We start from the raw sequence: 18,895 nt of genomic DNA, 5'->3' as shown, positions 1-18,895 counted from the left end.
AGGTAAACCTACTAGAAGTGACAAGAAATGATCTAGCTTCAAAGGATCTTGGATGGCTTGAAAGTTCTTGAAGTAGGATCATGACACAAAAACAAGTTCAAGTAAGATTTTTACTTGAATTAAGATAGTTTATAGTTATAGAAATTGAATCAAAGTTTGAATATGAATATTACCTTGAATAAGAAAGATAACCTACTGTATATAACAAAGGTTTCTTGATCTTAGATGATTACTTGGAATGGATTAGAAAGCTTGGAAGTAAATTAGTAAACTTGAAGGTATTTTTGAAGTGTTCTTGAAGTGTTCTTCCTATGATGATTATAGCTTGATTCTTGAAGTGATTTTTGATGAAGATGATGATTAACTACTGGAAAAATACGTTCATAATAGTGTGTGTGTGTTGAGAGAGAATTAGAAAGAGAATTGGAAGTGAAATGGAGTGAATGATGAGTGGTAATTGGTGAGTGGTGAGTGGGGTTAAAAGGAGTTCTAGTTAGTTGACTAGCTCATGGTAGAAGTTAAAATTGATTAGTCATACATGACATAATCAAGAGTGGAATCCCATGCTAGTTCCTATTGGTATATACTCATAGTAAGTACGTTTTGAAGCTGTGTATAATACGGGTAAGAATACGACTAGAATTCTTGATGAAAGAAAAGAATAGAAAAGTAACTGTAACCATTTTCGTTAAGTATGAGTGTTTTGATATATGTCTTGAAGTCTTCCAAAAGTATTTTAATACATCTAAATACACTACATGTATATACATTTTAACTGAGTCGTTAAGTCATCGTTAGTCATTACATGTAAGTGTTGTTTTGAAACCTTTAAGTTAACGATCTCAATTAATGTTGTTAACCCATTGTTTATTATATCTAATGAGATGTTAAATTATTATATTATGATGATATTATGATATATTAATATATCTTAATATGATATATATATACATTTAAATGTCGTTACAACGATAATCGTTACATATATGTCTCGTTTCGAAATCCTTAAGTTAGTAGTCTTGTTTATATGTATATAACTCATTGTTAATACACTTATGGAGATACTTACTTATCATAATCTCATGTTAACCATATGTATATCCATATATATATCGTCATGTCGTTTTTACAAGTTTTAACGTTCGTGAATCGCTGGTCAACTTGGGTGGTCAATTGTCTATATGAAACATATTTCAATTAATCAAGTCTTAAAAAGTTTGATTGCTTAACATGTTGGAAACATTTAATCATGTAAATATCAATCTCAATTAATATATATAAACATGGAAAAGTTCGGGTCACTACAGTACCTACCCGTTAAATAAATTTCGTCCCGAAATTTTAAGCTGTTGAAGGTGTTGACGAATCTTCTGGAAATAGATGCGGGTATTTCTTCTTCATCTGATCTTCATGCTCCCAGGTGAACTCGGGTCCTCTACGAGCATTCCATCGAACCTTAACAATTGGTATCTTGTTTTGCTTAAGTCTTTTAACCTCACGATCCATTATTTCGACGGGTTCTTCGATGAATTGGAGTTTTTCGTTGATTTGGATTTCATCTAACGGAATAGTGAGATCTTCTTTAGCAAAACATTTCTTCAAATTCGAGACGTGGAAAGTGTTATGTACAGCCGCGAGTTGTTGAGGTAACTCAAGTCGGTAAGCTACTGGTCCGACACGATCAATAATCTTGAATGGTCTAATATACCTTGGATTTAATTTCCCTCGTTTACCAAATCGAACAACGCCTTTCCAAGGTGCAACTTTAAGCATGACCATCTCTCCAATTTCAAATTCTATATCTTTTCTTTTAATGTCAGCGTAGCTCTTTTGTCGACTTTGGGCGGTTTTCAACCGTTGTTGAATTTGGATGATCTTCTCGGTAGTTTCTTGTATAATCTCCTGACCCGTAATCTGTCTATCCCCCACTTCACTCCAACAAATCGGAGACCTGCACTTTCTACTATAAAGTGCTTCAAACGGCGCCATCTCAATGCTTGAATGGTAGCTGTTGTTGTAGGAAAATTCTGCTAACGGTAGATGTCGATCCCAACTGTTTCCGAAATCAATAACACATGCTCGTAGCATGTCTTCAAGCGTTTGTATCGTCCTTTCGCTCTGCCCATCAGTTTGTGGATGATAGGCAGTACTCATGTCTAGACGAGTTCCTAATGCTTGCTGTAATGTCTGCCAGAATCTTGAAATAAATCTGCCATCCCTATCAGAGATAATAGAGATTGGTATTCCATGTCTGGAGACGACTTCCTTCAAATACAGTCGTGCTAACTTCTCTATCTTGTCATCTTCTCTTATTGGCAGGAAATGTGCTGATTTGGTGAGACGATCAACTATTACCCAAATAGTATCAAAACCACTTGCAGTCCTTGGCAATTTAGTGATGAAATCCATGGTAATGTTTTCCCATTTCCATTCTGGGATTTCAGGTTGTTGAAGTAGACCTGATGGTTTCTGATGTTCAGCTTTGACCTTAGAACACGTCAAACATTCTCCTACGTATTTAGTAACATCGGCTTTCATACCCGGTCACCAAAAATGTTTCTTGAGATCCTTGTACATCTTCCCCGTTCCAGGATGTATTGAGTATCTGGTTTTATGAGCTTCTCTAAGTACCATTTCTCTCATATCTCCAAATTTTGGTACCCAAATCCTTTCAGCCCTATACCGGGTTCCGTCTTCCCGAATATTAAGATGCTTCTCCGATCCTTTGGGTATTTCATCCTTTAAAATTCCCTCTTTTAAAACTCCTTGTTGCGCCTCCTTTATTTGAGTAGTAAGGTTATTATGAATCATTATATTCATAGATTTTACTCGAATGGGTTCTCTGTCCTTCCTGCTCAAGGCATCGGCTACCACATTTTCCTTCCCCGGGTGGTAACGAATCTCAAAGTCATAATCATTCAATAATTCAATCCAACTACGCTGCCTCATATTCAGTTGTTTCTGATTAAATATGTGTTGAAGACTTTTGTGGTCGGTATATATAATACTTTTGACCCCATATAAGTAGTGCCTCCAAGTCTTTAATGCAAAAACAACCGCGCCTAATTCCAAATCATGCGTCGTATAATTTTGTTCGTGAATCTTCAATTGTCTAGACACATAAGCAATCACCTTCGTTCGTTGCATTAATACACAACCGAGACCTTGCTTTGATGCGTCACAATAAATCACAAAATCATCATTCCCTTCAGGCAATGACAATATAGGTGCCGTAGTTAGCTTTTTCTTCAATAACTGAAACGCTTTCTCTTGTTCATCATTCCATTCAAATTTCTTCCCTTTATGCGTTAATGCAGTCATGGGTTTTGCTATTCTGGGAAAGTCTTGGATGAACCTTTTGTAGTAACCAGCTAGTCCTAAAAACTGGCGTATGTGTTTCGGAGTTTTCGGGGTTTCCCACTTTTCAACAGTTTCTATCTTTGCCGGATCCACCTTAATACCTTCTTTGTTCACTATGTGACCGAGGAATTGAACTTCTTCCAACCAAAATGCACACTTTGAAAACTTAGCGTACAATTCTTCCTTCCTCAATACTTCTAACACCTTTCTCAAATGTTCACCGTGTTCTTGGTCATTATTTGAGTAAATAAGTATGGCATCAATGAAAACAATGACAAACTTGTCAAGGTATGGTCCACACACTCGGTTCATAAGGTCCATGAACACAGCTGGTGCATTAGTTAAACCAAACGGCATGACCATAAACTCGTAATGACCGTAACGTGTTCTGAAAGCAGTCTTTGGAATATCATCTTCTTTCACCCGCATTTGATGATACCCGGAACGTAAGTCAATCTTTGAATAAATAGACGAGCCTTGTAGTTGATCAAATAAGTCGTCGATTCTCGGTAGTGGGTAGCGGTTCTTGATGGTAAGTTTGTTCAACTCTCGGTAGTCGATACACAACCTGAATGTACCATCTTTCTTCTTGACAAACAAAACTGGAGCTCCCCACGGTGATGTGCTTGGTCGAATGAAACCACGCTCTAAAAGTTCTTGTAATTGGCTTTGCAGTTCTTTCATCTCGCTGGGTGTGAGTCTGTAAGGAGCACGAGCTATTGGTGCAGCTCCTGGTACAAGATCTATTTGAAATTCAACGGATCAATGTGGGGGTAATCCCGGTAATTCTTTCAGAAATACATCGGGAAATTCTTTTACAATGGGAACATTATTGGTGCTCTTTTCTTCAGTTTGTACTTTCTTGACGTGTGCTAGAACAGCATAGCAACCTTTTCTTATTAGTTTTTGTGCCTTTAAATTACTAATAAGATGTAGCTTCGTGTTGCCCTTTTCTCCGTACACCATTAAGGGTTTTCCTTTTTCTCGTATAATGCGAATTGCATTTTTGTAACAAACGATCTCTGCTTTCACTTCTTTCAACCAGTCCATACCGATTATCACATCAAAACTCCCTAACTCTACTGGTATCAAATCAATCTTAAATATTTCGCTAACCAGTTTAATTTCTCGATTCCGACATATATTATCTGCTGAAATTAATTTACCATTTGCTAATTCGAGTAAAAATTTACTATCCAAAGGCGTCAATGGACAATTTAATTTAGCACAAAAATCACTACTCATATAGCTTCTATCCGCACCCGAATCAAATAAAACGTAAGCAGATTTATTGTCAATAAGAAACGTACCCGTAACAAGCTCCGGGTCTTCCTGTGCCTCTACCGCATTAATATTGAAAACTCTTCCGCGGCCTTGTCCATTCGTGTTCTCCTGGTTCGGGCAATTTCTAATAATGTGGCCCGGTTTTCCACATTTATAACAAACTACATTGGCATAACTTGCTCCGACACTACTTGCTCTGCCATTACTCGTTCCGACACCATTTGTTCCTTTCGTTCTATTAACCCCTGGTCCGTAGACCTCACTCTTCGCCGCGCTATGACCATTTCTTTTACACTTGTTGCAAAATTTGGTGCAGAACCCCGAGTGATACTTGTCACACCTTTGGCATAGCTGCTTCTGATTGTTGTTGTTGTTGCGGTTATTATTGTTGTTGGGATGATTGTTGTAGTTGCTGTTGTTGTTGTTGTTGTTGTTGTTGGGCTGTTTGTTGTAGTTGCGATTGATGTTGCGATTGTTGGGATAATTGTTGCGATTATTGTTGTAATTGCTGTTGTTGTTGTATTGGTGATTCTTATCACCGTTTTCCTCCCACTTTCTTTTGACTTGCTTCACATTGGCCTCTTCAGCAGTCTGTTCTTTAATTCTTTCTTCAATCTGGTTCACTAGTTTGTGAGCCATTCTACATGCCTGTTGTATGGAGGCGGGCTCGTGTGAACTTATATCTTCTTGGATTCTTTCCGGTAATCCTTTCACAAACGCGTCGATCTTCTCTTCCTCATCTTCGAATGCTCCCGGACACAATAGGCACAATTCTGTGAATCGTCTTTCGTACGTGGTAATATCAAATCCTTGGGTTCGTAACCCTCTAAGTTATGTCTTGAGCTTATTGACCTCAGTTCTGGGACGGTACTTCTCGTTCATCAAGTGCTTGAATGCTGACCACGGTAGTGCGTACGCATCATCTTGTCCCACTTGCACTAGATAGGTATTCCACCATGTTAACGCAGAACCTGTGAAGGTATGCGTAGCGTACTTCACTTTGTCCTCTTCAGTACACTTACTTATGGCAAACACCGATTCGACCTTCTCGGTCCACCGTTTCAATCCGATCGGTCCTTCGGTTCCATCAAATTCCAAAGGTTTGCAGGCAGTGAATTCTTTGTAGGTGCATCCTACACGATTTCCTGTACTGCCAGATCCAAGGTTATTGTTGGTGTGTAGCGCAGCCTGTACTGCGGCTATGTTTGAAGCTAGAAAAGTACGGAATTCCTCTTCATTCATATTCACGGTGTGTCGAGTAGTTGGTGCCATTTCCTTCAAAATAGTCAAATGGAACAAGTTAATCATACAGAATATTAAGAGTAGTTAATAGTATTTCGTAGCATAATATGAACTCATTTATAAAAGCTTTTTCTTCATATTAGCGTTTTATAAGTTTAAATTCGGGTAGTACCTACCCGTTAAGTTCATACTTAGTAGCTAATATACAATTCAACTACTACAATTCTATATAAAAAACTGATTGTAATAATATTTCGCGTTCAAACTTTTATACAATATTTTACAAACTTACAATACCGCTTATTTTACATAAAGCATGAAATATAGCACACAATAACTTTGATACAAGATAGTTGTGAAGATAATTCTAGCTAGTACACAAGTCGTTCAGCAAAGGCAATAAAGACACGTAATTCATACGTCCATAAACAAGTCATGCATTCTGGTTTTACTAGGACTACTTCCCATCCTTGGTCTTGTGGAACATAACCGTTATGGCCGTTGATAAGACATCGTGTTGTAACGTCATCAAAGGGACGAGGGTTACGTAATGACCAACAGTCTCGTAATAACCTAAAAACCTCATTTCTTACCCCAATTACCGACTCCGTCACTTGTGGGAACGTTTTGTTTAATAGTTGTAGGCCGATGTTCTTGTTCTCACTTTGGTGAGAAGCGAACATTACTAACCCGTAAGCATAAAATGCTTCTTTATGTTGCATGTTAGCCGCTTTTTCTAAATCACGAAGTCCTATATTCGGATATACTGAGTCAAAATAATTTCTTAACCCGTTGCGTAAAATATCATTTGGGTTCCCCGCAATATATGCGTCAAAGTAAACACATCGTAACTTATGGATTTCCTAATGTGATATCCCCCATCTTTTGAACGAAAGCCTTTTATAAACCAAGGCATTCTTGGAACGTTCATCGAATGTCTTACAAACTGATCTCGCCTTAAATAGTTGTGCCGAGGAATTCTGACCGACTCTAGACAAGATTTCATCAATCATGTCTCCGGGTAAGTCTCTTAAAATATTAGGTTGTCTATCCATTTTGTGTTTTTATACTGTAAAATAGACAAGAGTTAGATTCATAAAAAAAATACTTATTAATACAAGCAATTTTTACATATATCATAAAGCATAAGCACACTATATTACATATATTACACCACACGAATACAACTATCTTATTCCGACTCGCTCGTTTCTTCTTGTTCGGTTTTGGTTCGTTTTGCCAAGTTTCTAGGGATATATGATGTTCCCCTAATACGAGCCGTCGTTGTCCACATTGGTTTAGAAAAACCTGGTGGTTTAGAGGTTCCCGGGTCATTGTTACAACTTAAGGACTTCGGGGGTTGACGATACATATAAAGTTCATCGGGGTTGGAATTAGATTTCTCTATTTTTATGCCCTTTCCCTTATTATTTTCTTTTGCCTTTTTAAATTCAGTTGGGGTAATTTCTATAACATCATCGGAATTCTCGTCGGAATTCGATTCATCGGAGAATTGGTAATCCTCCCAATATGTTGCTTCCTTGGCGGAAACACCATTGACCATAATTAACCTTGGTCGGTTGGTTGAGGATTCTCTGTTACTTAACCGTTTTATTATTTCCCCCACCGGTTCTATTTCTTCTTCCGGTTCCGATTCTTCTTCCGGTTCCGATTCTTCTTCCGGTTTCGACTCTTCTTCCGGTTCCTCTTCGGGAACTTGTGAATCAGTCCACGAATCATTCCAATTTACATTTGACTCTTCATTATTATTAGGTGAGTCAATGGGACTTGTTCTAGAGGTAGACATCTATCACATAATATCAAACACGTTAAGAGATTAATATATCACATAATATTCATATGTTAAAAATATATAGTTTCCAACAAAAATGTTAAGCAATCATTTTTAAAGAAAACACGGTCGAAGTCCAGACTCACTAATGCATCCTAACAAACTAGATAAGACACACTAATGCAAATTTTATGGTTCTCTAAGACCAATGCTCTGATACCAACTGAAATGTCTCGTTCTTATTGATTAAAAACGTTCCATATTAATTGATTTCGTTGCGAGGTTTTGACCTCTATATGAGACGTTTTTCAAAGACTGCGTTCATTTTTAAAACAAACCATAACCTTTATTTCATAAATAAAGCTTTAAAAAGCTTTACGTAGATTATCAAATAATGATAATCTAAAATATCCTGTTTACACACGACCATTACATAATGGTTTACAGTACAAATATGTTACATCGAAATCAGTTTCTTGAATGCAGTTTTTACACAATATCATACAAACATGGACTCCAAATCTTGTCCTTATTTTAGTATGCAACAGCGGAAGCTCTTAGTATTCACCTGAGAATAAACATGCTTTAAACGTCAACAAAAATGTTGGTGAGTTATAGGTTTAACCTATATATATCAAATCGTAACAATAGACCACAAGATTTCATATTTCAATACACATCCCCTACATAGAGATAAAAATCATTCATATGGTGAACACCTGGTAACCGACATTAACAAGATGCATATATATGTAAGAATATCCCCATCATTCCGGGACACCCTTCGGATATGATATAAATTTCGAAGTACTAAAGCATCTGGTACTTTGGATGGGGTTTGTTAAGCCCAATAGATCTATCTTTAGGATTCGCGTCAATTAGGGTGTCTGTTCCCTAATTCTTAGATTACCAGACTTAATAAAAAGGGGCATATTCGATTTCGATAATTCAACCATAGAATGTAGTTTCACGTACTTGTGTCTATTTTGTAAATCATTTATAAAACCTGCATGTATTCTCATCCCAAAAATATTAGATTTTAAAAGTGGGACTATAACTCACTTTCACAGATTTTTTACTTCGTCGGGAAGTAAGACTTGGCCACTAGTTGATTCACGAACCTATAACAATATATACATATATATCAAAGTATGTTCAAAATATATTTACAACACTTTTAATATATTTTGATGTTTTAAGTTTATTAAGTCAGTTGTCCTTGTTAGTAACCTACAACTAGTTGTCCACAGTTAGATGTACAGAAATAAATCGATAAATATTATCTTGAATCAATCCACGACCCAGTGTATACGTATCTCAGTATTGATCACAACTCAAACTATATATATTTTGGAATCAACCTCAACCCTGTATAGCTAACTCCAACATTCACATATGGAGTGTCTATGGTTGTTCCGAAATATATATAGATGTGTCGACATGATAGGTCGAAACATTGTATACGTGTCTATGGTATCTCAAGATTACATAATATACAATACAAGTTGATTAAGTTATGGTTGGAATAGATTTGTTACCAATTTTCACGTAACTAAAATGAGAAAAATTATCCAATCTTGTTTTACCCATAACTTCTTCATTTTAAATCCGTTTTGAGTGAATCAAATTGCTATGGTTTCATATTGAACTCTATTTTATGAATCTAAACAGAAAAAGTATAGGTTTATAGTCGGAAAAATAAGTTACAAGTCTTGTAAAGGTAGTCATTTCAGTCGAAAGAACGACGTCTAGATGACCATTTTAGAAAACATACTTCCACTTTGAGTTTAACCATAATTTTTGGATATAGTTTCATGTTCATAATAAAAATCATTTTCTCATAATAACAACTTTTAAATCAAAGTTTATCATAGTTTTTAATTAACTAACCCAAAACAGCCCGCGGTGTTACTATGACGGCGTAAATCCGGTTTTACGGTGTTTTTCGTGTTTCCAGGTTTTAAATCATTAAGTTAGCATATCATATAGATATAGAACATGTGTGTAGTTAATTTTAAAAGTCAAGTTAGAAGGATTAACTTTTGTTTGCGAACAAGTTTAGAATTAACTAAACTATGTTCTAGTGATTACGAGTTTAAACCTTCGAATAAGATAGTTTTATATATATGAATCGAATGATGTTATGAACATCATTACTACCTCAAGTTTAGTAGGTAAACCTACTGGAAGTGACAAGAAATGATCTAGCTTCAAAGGATCTTGGATGGCTTGAAAGTTCTTGAAGTAGGATCATGACACAAAAACAAGTTCAAGTAAGATTTTTACTCGAATTAAGATAGTTTATAGTTATAGAAATTGAATCAAAGTTTGAATATGAATATTACCTTGAATAAGAAAGATAACCTACTGTATATAACAAAGGTTTCTTGATCTTAGATGATTACTTGGAATGGATTAGAAAGCTTGGAAGTAAATTAGTAAACTTGAAGGGATTTTTGAAGTGTTCTTGAAGTTTTCTTCCTATGATGATTATAGCTTGATTCTTGAAGTGATTTTTGATGAAGATGATGATTAATTACTGGAAAAATACGTTCATAATAGTGTGTGTGTGTGGTGAGAGAGAATTAGAAAGAGAGTTGGAAGTGAAATGGAGTGAATGATGAGTGGTAATTGGTGAGTGGTGAGTGGGGTTAAAAGGAGTTCTAGTTAGTTGACTAGCTCATGGTAGAAGTTAAAATTAATTAGTCATACATGACATAATCAAGAGTGGAATCCCATGCTAGTTCCTATTGGTATATACTCATAGTAAGTACGTTTTGAAGCTGTGTATAATACGGGTAAGAATACGACTAGAATTCTTGATGAAAGAAAAGAATAGAAAAGTAACTGTAACCATTTTCGTTAAGTATGAGTGTTTTGATATATGTCTTGAAGTCTTCCAAAAGTATTTTAATACATCTAAATACACTACATGTATATACATTTTAACTGAGTCGTTAAGTCATCGTTAGTCATTACATGTAAGTGTTGTTTTGAAACCTTTAAGTTAACGATCTCAATTAATGTTGTTAACCCATTGTTTATTATATCTAATGAGATGTTAAATTATTATATTATGATGATATTATGATATATTAATATATCTTAATATGATATATATACATTTAAATGTCGTTACAACGATAATCGTTACATATATGTCTCGTTTCGAAATCCTTAAGTTAGTAGTCTTGTTTATATGTATATAACTCATTGTTAATACACTTATGGAGATACTTACTTATCATAATATTATGTTAACCATATGTATATCCATATATATATATCGTCATGTCGTTTTTATAAGTTTTAACGTTCGTGAATCGCCGGTCAACTTGGGTGGTCAATTGTCTATATGAAACATATTTCAATTAATCAAGTCTTAACAAGTTTGATTGCTTAACATGTTGGAAACATTTAATCATGTAAATATCAATCTCAATTAATATATATAAACATGGAAAAGTTCGGGTCACTACAGTACCTACCCGTTAAATAAATTTCGTCCCAAAATTTTAAGCTGTTGAAGGTGTTGACGAATCTTCTGGAAATAGATGTGGGTATTTCTTCTTCATCTGATCTTCACGCTCCCAGGTGAACTCGGGTCCTCTACGAGCATTCCATCAAACCTTAACAATTGGTATCTTGTTTTGCTTAAGTCTTTTAACCTCACGATCCATTATTTCGACGGGTTCTTCGATGAATTGGAGTTTTTCGTTGATTTGGATTTCATCTAACGGAATAGTGAGATCTTCTTTAGCAAAACATTTCATAAAATTCGAGACGTGGAAAGTGTTATGTACAGCCGCGAGTTGTTGAGGTAACTCAAGTCGGTAAGCTACTGGTCCGACACGATCAATAATCTTGAATGGTCCAATATACCTTGGATTTAATTTCCCTCGTTTACCAAATCGAACAACGCCTTTCCAAGGTGCAACTTTAAGCATGACCATCTCTCCAATTTCAAATTCTATATCTTTTATTTTAATGTCAGCGTAGCTCTTTTGTCGACTTTGGGCGGTTTTCAACCGTTGTTGAATTTGGATGATCTTCTCGGTAGTTTCTTGTATAATCTCCGGACCCGTAATCTGTCTATCCCCCACTTCACTCCAACAAATCGGAGACCTGCACTTTCTACCATAAAGTGCTTCAAACGGCGCCATCTCAATGCTTGAATGGTAGCTGTTGTTGTAGAAAAATTCTGCTAACGGTAGATGTCGATCCCAACTGTTTCCGAAATCAATAACACATGCTCGTAGCATGTCTTCAAGCGTTTCTATCGTCCTTTCGCTCTGCCCATCAGTTTGTGGATGATAGGCAGTACTCATGTCTAGACGAGTTCCTAATGCTTGCTGTAATGTCTGCCAGAATCTTGAAATAAATCTGCCATCCCTATCAGAGATAATAGAGATTGGTATTCCATGTCTGGAGACGACTTCCTTCAAATACAGTCGTGCTAACTTCTCTATCTTGTCATCTTCTCTTATTGGCAGGAAATGTGCTGATTTGGTGGGACGATCAACTATTACCCAAATAGTATCAAAACCACTTGCAGTCCTTGGCAATTTAGTGATGAAATCCATGGTAATGTTTTCCCATTTCCATTCCGAGATTTCGGGTTGTTGAAGTAGACCTGATGGTTTCTGATGCTCAGCTTTGACCTTAGAACACGTCAAACATTCTCCTATGTATTTAGCAACATCGGCTTTCATACCCGGCCACCAAAAATGTTTCTTGAGATCCTTGTACATCTTCCCCGTTCCAGGATGTATTGAGTATCTGGTTTTATGAGCTTCTCTAAGTACCATTTCTCTCATATCTCCAAATTTTGGTACCCAAATCCTTTCATCCCTATACCGGGTTCCGTCTTCCCGAATATTAAGATGCTTCTCCGATCCTTTGGGTATTTCATCCTTTAAATTTCCCTCTTTTAAAACTCCTTGTTGCGCCTCCTTTATTTGAGTAGTAAGGTTATTATGAATCATTATATTCATAGATTTTACTCGAATGGGTTCTCTGTCCTTCCTGCTCAAGGCATCGGCTACCACATTTTCCTTCCCCGGGTGGTAACGAATCTCAAAGTCGTAATCATTCAATAATTCAATCCACCTACGCTGCCTCATATTCAGTTGTTTCTGATTAAATATGTGTTGAAGACTTTTGTGGTCGGTATATATAATACTTTTGACCCCATATAAGTAGTGCCTCCAAGTCTTTAATGCAAAAACAACCGCGCCTAATTCCAAATCATGCGTCGTATAATTTTGTTCGTGAATCTTCAATTGTCTAGACGCATAAGCAATCACCTTCGTTCGTTGCATTAATACACAACCGAGACCTTGCTTTGATGCGTCACAATAAATCACAAAATCATCATTCCCTTCAGGCAATGACAATATAGGTACCGTAGTTAGCTTTTTCTTTAATAACTGAAACGCTTTCTCTTGTTCATCATTCCATTCAAATTTCTTCCCTTTATGCGTTAATGCAGTCAAGGGTTTTGCTATTCTGGAAAAGTCTTGGATGAACCTTCTGTAGTAACCAGCTAGTCCTAAAAACTGGCGTATGTGTTTAGGAGTTTTCGGGGTTTCCCACTTTTCAACAGTTTCTATCTTTGCCGAATCCACCTTAATACCTTCTTTGTTCACTATGTGACCGAGGAATTGAACTTCTTCCAACCAAAATGCACACTTTGAAAACTTAGCGTACAATTCTTCCTTCCTCAATACTTCTAACACCTTTCTCAAATGTTCACCGTGTTCTTGGTCATTCTTTGAGTAAATAAGTATGTCATCAATGAAAACAATGACAAACTTGTCAAGGTATGGTCCACACACTCGGTTCATAAGGTCCATGAACATAGCTGGTGCATTAGTTAAACCAAACGGCATGACCATAAACTCGTAATGACCGTAACGTGTTCTGAAAGCAGTCTTTGGAATATCATCTTCTTTCACCCGCATTTGATGATACCCGGAAAGTAAGTCAATCTTTGAATAAACAGACGAGCCTTGTAGTTGATCAAATAAGTCGTCGATTCTCGGTAGTGGGTAGCGGTTCTTGATGGTAAGTTTGTTCAACTCTCGGTAGTCGATACACAACCTGAATGTACCATCTTTCTTCTTGACAAACAAAACAGGAGCTCCCCACGGTGATGTGCTTGGTCGAATGAAACCACGCTCTAAAAGTTCTTGTAATTGGCTTTGCAGTTCTTTCATCTTGCTGGGTGCGAGTCTGTAAGGAGCACAAGCTGTTAGTGCAGCTCCTGGTACAAGATCTATTTGAAATTCAACGGATCGATGTGGGAGTAATCCCGGTAATTCTTTCAGAAATACATCGGAAAATTCTTTTGCAATGGGAACATTATTGATGCTCTTTTCTTCAGTTTGTACTTTCTCGACGTGTGCTAGAACAGCATAGCAACCTTTTCTTATTAGTTTTTATGCCTTTAAATTACTAATAAGATGTAGCTTCGTGTTGCCCTTTTCTCCGTACACCATTAAGGGTTTTCCTTTTTCTCGTATAATGCGAATTGCAAACGTTCAAATATCAAGACACTATCCAGGAGTCTTGACGTTAGGGTCGTTTTAGGGTGATCTCGAGAATTTCAACACAATCCGAAATCGAAGGTTATGCGCCGCCAAATGGTACTCTATCTGGCAGCGCATACTAATGATTTAAAAAATCGTGTTTAATGAAGTGACATTAGATTCAAATTTATATGCGTTATACATATTTACATAGCGAATGAAGTAATAGGCCTTAAAACAATATGTACCATGCAAAGTGATGCACATACAAAAGGAATAATATGAATTAAAAATGGTCAAAATCGAAAAAAGATAAAATTGAAGGCTTTCGAGGTCTCGTTTTGAAAATATTTGGGACAAACCGCCTACCCTAGTTTGCCAATGGATAGATAACGAAAAAAATACACGATTTGAAAAAAACGGTGACAAAATCAGAGCTATGAGTCCAAAGAACGATAGAACGAACATTTTGGCCAAAGACACAAAACTCCAAGCACCACGAACCTTCGGTAGTGTTTGGTGCGTGATGATATTTTGTTGGGAAAGATGTCTTTTTTGGAATCTAGACGACCTCGAATGGCAAGCACGTTCAGAGAGTCTTGCTCGTTCGGCCGTTTTAGGGTGATCTTGAGAATTTCAGTACAATCTGAAACCGGAGGTTATGCGCCGCCAAATGGTAATCCATCTGGCGGCGCATACTACTGATTTAAAAAAAACGTGTTTAATGAAGTGACATTAGATTCAAATTTATACCCTTTTACACATAATTGCATTGCGTGTGAAATAAAAGGCATTAAAACGATATATACCATGCTAAGTCATGCATACACAAAACTAATAATAAGATATAAATTGAAAACGTTCAAAGAGAACATTAAAAATGAGTAAAATGTCTTTTTCAGCATCCTGACGACCTCCAATGTCAAACACTATCCACGAGTCTTGACGTTAGGGTCGTTTTAGGGTGATCTCGAGAATTTCAGCACAATCTGAATCCGAAGGTTATGCGCCGCCAAATGGTACTCCATCTGGCGGCGCATACTAATGATCTAAAAAAGCGTGTTTAATAAAGTGACATTAGATTCAAATTTATATGCGTTATACATATTTACATAGCGAATGAAATAATAGGCCTTAAAACAATATGTACCATGCAAAGTCATGAATACACAAAAGGAATAATATGAATGAAAAATGGTCAAAATCGAAAAAGGTAAAATTGAAAGCTTTCGAGGTCTCGTTTCGAAAAATATTTGGGACAAACCGCCTACGGCAGTTTGCCAATGGATAGATCCCAAAAAAATACACGATTTAAAAAAATGGTGACTAAATCGGAGCTACGAGTCAAAAGATACGATAGATCGAACATTTTGACCAAACACACAAAACACCAAGCACCACGAACCTTCGGTGGTGTTTGGTGGGTGATGATATTTTGCGGGGAAAGATGTTTTTTTTTTTTGGAATCTAGACGACCTCGAATGGCAAGCACGTTCAGAGAGTCTTGCTCGTTCACCGTTTTAGGGTGATCTAGAGAATTTCAGTATAATCTGAAACCGAAGGTTATGCGCCGCCAAATAGTACTCCATCTGGCGACGCATACTAGTGATTTAAAAAAACGTGTTTAATGAAGTGACATTAGATTCAAATTTATACCCTTTTACACAGAATTGCATTGCGAGTGAAATAAATGGCATTGAAACGATATATACCATGTTAAGTCATGCATACACAAAACTAATAATAAGATATAAATTGAAAACGTTCAAAGAGAACATTAAAATTGAGTAAAATGTCTTTTTTTGGCATCCTGACGACCTCGAATGTCAAACACTATCTAGGAGTCTTGACGTTAGGGTCGTTTTAGGGTGATCCCGAGAATTTTAGCACAATCTGAAACCGAAGGTTATGCGTCGCCAGATGGTACTCCATCTAGCGGCGCATACTAATGATTTAAAAAAGCGTGTTTAATGAAGTGAAATTAGATTCAAATTTATATGAGTTATACATATTTACATAGAGAATAAAATAATAGGCCTTAAAACAATATGTACCATGTAAAGTTGTGCATACACAAAAGGAATAATATGAATGAAAAATGGTCAAAATCGAAAAAAGGTAAAAATTTAAAGGCTTTCGAGGTCTCGTTTCGAAAAATATTTGTTACAAACCGCCTACGGCAGTTTTCCAACGGATAGATCCCGAAAAATACATGATTTGAAAAAAAATGGTGACTAAATCGGAGCGACGAGTCAAAAGATATTATAGATCGAACATTTTGGCCAAAGACACAAAACACCAAGCACCGCGAACCTTCGGTGGTGTTTGGTGCGTGATGATATTTTGCGGGGAAAGATGTCTTTTTTGGAATCTAGATGACCTCGAATGGCAAGCACGTTCAGAGAGTCTTGCTCTTTCGGCCGTTTTAGGGTGATCTTGAGAATTTCAGTACAATCTGAAATCGAAGGTTATGCGCCGCCAAATGGTACTCCATCTGGAGGCGCATACTAGTGATTTAAAAAAACGTGTTTAATGAAGTGACATTAGATTCAAATTTATACCCTTTTACACATAATTGCTTTTGCGAGTGTAATAAAAGGCATTAAAATGATATATACCATGTTAAGTCATGCATACACAAAACTAATAATAAGATATAAATTAAAAACTTTCAAAGAGAACATTAAAGTTTAGTAAAATGTCTTTTTTCGGCATCCTGACGACCTCGAATGTCAAACACTATCCAAGAGTCTTGACGTTAGGGTCGTTTTAGGATGATCTCGAGAATTTCAGCACAATCTGAAACCGAAGGTTATGCGCCGCCAGATGGTACTCTATCTGGCGGCGCATACTAATGATTTAAAAAAGCGTGTTTAATGAAGTGACATTAGATTCAAATTATTATGAGTTATACATATTTACATAGCGAATGAAATAATAGGCCTTATGAAATGTCCCGTTCTTATTGATTAAAAACGTTCCATATTAATTGATTTCGTTGCGAGGTTTTGACCCCTATATGAGACGTTTTTCAAAGACTGCATTCATTTTTAAAACAAACCATAACCTTTATTTCATAAATAAAGGTTTAAAAAACTTTACGTAGATTATCAAATAATGATAATCTATAATATCCTGTTTACACACGACCATTACATAATGGTTACAATACAAATATGTTACAACAAAATAAGTTTCTTGAATGCAGTTTTTACACAACATCATACAAACATGGACTCCAAATCTCATCCTTATTTAAGTATGCGACAGCGGAAGCTCTTAATAATCACCTGAGAATAAACATGCTTAAAACGTCAACAAAAATGTTGGTGAGTTATAGGTTTAACCTATATATATCAAATCATAATAATAGACCACAAGATTTCATATTTCAATACACATCCCATACATAGAGATAAAAGTCATTCATATGGTGAACACCTGGTAACCGACATTAACAAGATGCATATATAAGAATATCCCCATCATTCCGGGACACCCTTCGGATATGATATAAATTTCAAAGTACTAAAGCATCAGGTACTTTGGATGGGGCTTGTTGGGCCCGATAGATCTATCTTTAGGATTCGCGTCAATTAGGGTGTCTGTTCCCTAATTCTTAGATTACCAGACTTAATAAAAAGGGACATATTCGATTTCGATAATTCAACCATAGAATGTAGTTTCACGTACTTGTGTCTATTTTGTAAATCATTTATAAAACCTGCATGTATTCTCATCCCAAAAATATTAGATTTTAAAAGTGGGACTATAACTCACTTTCACAGATTTTTACTTCGTCGGGAAGTAAGACTTGGCCACTGGTTGATTCACGAACCTATAACAATATATACATATATATCAAAGTATGTTCAAAATATATTTACAACACTTTTAATATATTTTGATGTTTTAAGTTTATTAAGTCAGCTGTCCTCGTTAGTAACCTACAACTAGTTGTCCACAGTTAGATGTACAGAAATAAATCGATAAATATTATCTTGAATCAATCCACGACCCAGTGTATACGTATCTCAGTATTGATCACAACTCAAACTATATATATTTTGGAATCAACCTCAACCCTGTATAGCTAACTCCAACATTCACATATAGAGTGTCTATGGTTGTTCCGAAATATATATAGATGTGTCGACATGATAGGTCGAAACATTGTATACGTGTCTATGGTATCTCAAGATTACATAATATACAATACAAGTTGATTAAGTTATGGTTGGAATAGATTTGTTACCAATTTTCACGTAGCTAAAATGAGAAAAATTATCCAATCTTGTTTTACCCATAACTTCTTCATTTTAAATCCGTTTTGAGTGAATCAAATTGCTATGGTTTCATATTGAACTCTATTTTATGAATCTAAACAGAAAAAGTATAGGTTTATAGTCAGAAAAATAAATTACAAGTAATTTTTGTAAAGGTAGTCATTTCAGTCGAAAGAACGACGTCTAGATGACCATTTTAGAAAACATACTTCCACTTTGAGTTTAACCATAATTTTTGGATATAGTTTCATGTTCATAATAAAAAACATTTTCTCAGAATAACAACTTTTAAATCAAAGTTTATCATAGTTTTTAATTAACTAACCCAAAACAGCCCGCGGTGTTACTACGACGGCGTAAATCCGGTTTTACGGTGTTTTTCGTGTTTCCAGGTTTTAAAT

Source organism: Rutidosis leptorrhynchoides, chromosome 8 (assembly GCF_046630445.1).
Source record: "Rutidosis leptorrhynchoides isolate AG116_Rl617_1_P2 chromosome 8, CSIRO_AGI_Rlap_v1, whole genome shotgun sequence".
Taxonomy (NCBI): Eukaryota; Viridiplantae; Streptophyta; class Magnoliopsida; order Asterales; family Asteraceae; genus Rutidosis; species Rutidosis leptorrhynchoides.
Note: the sequence above shows the minus strand (reverse complement) of the source record.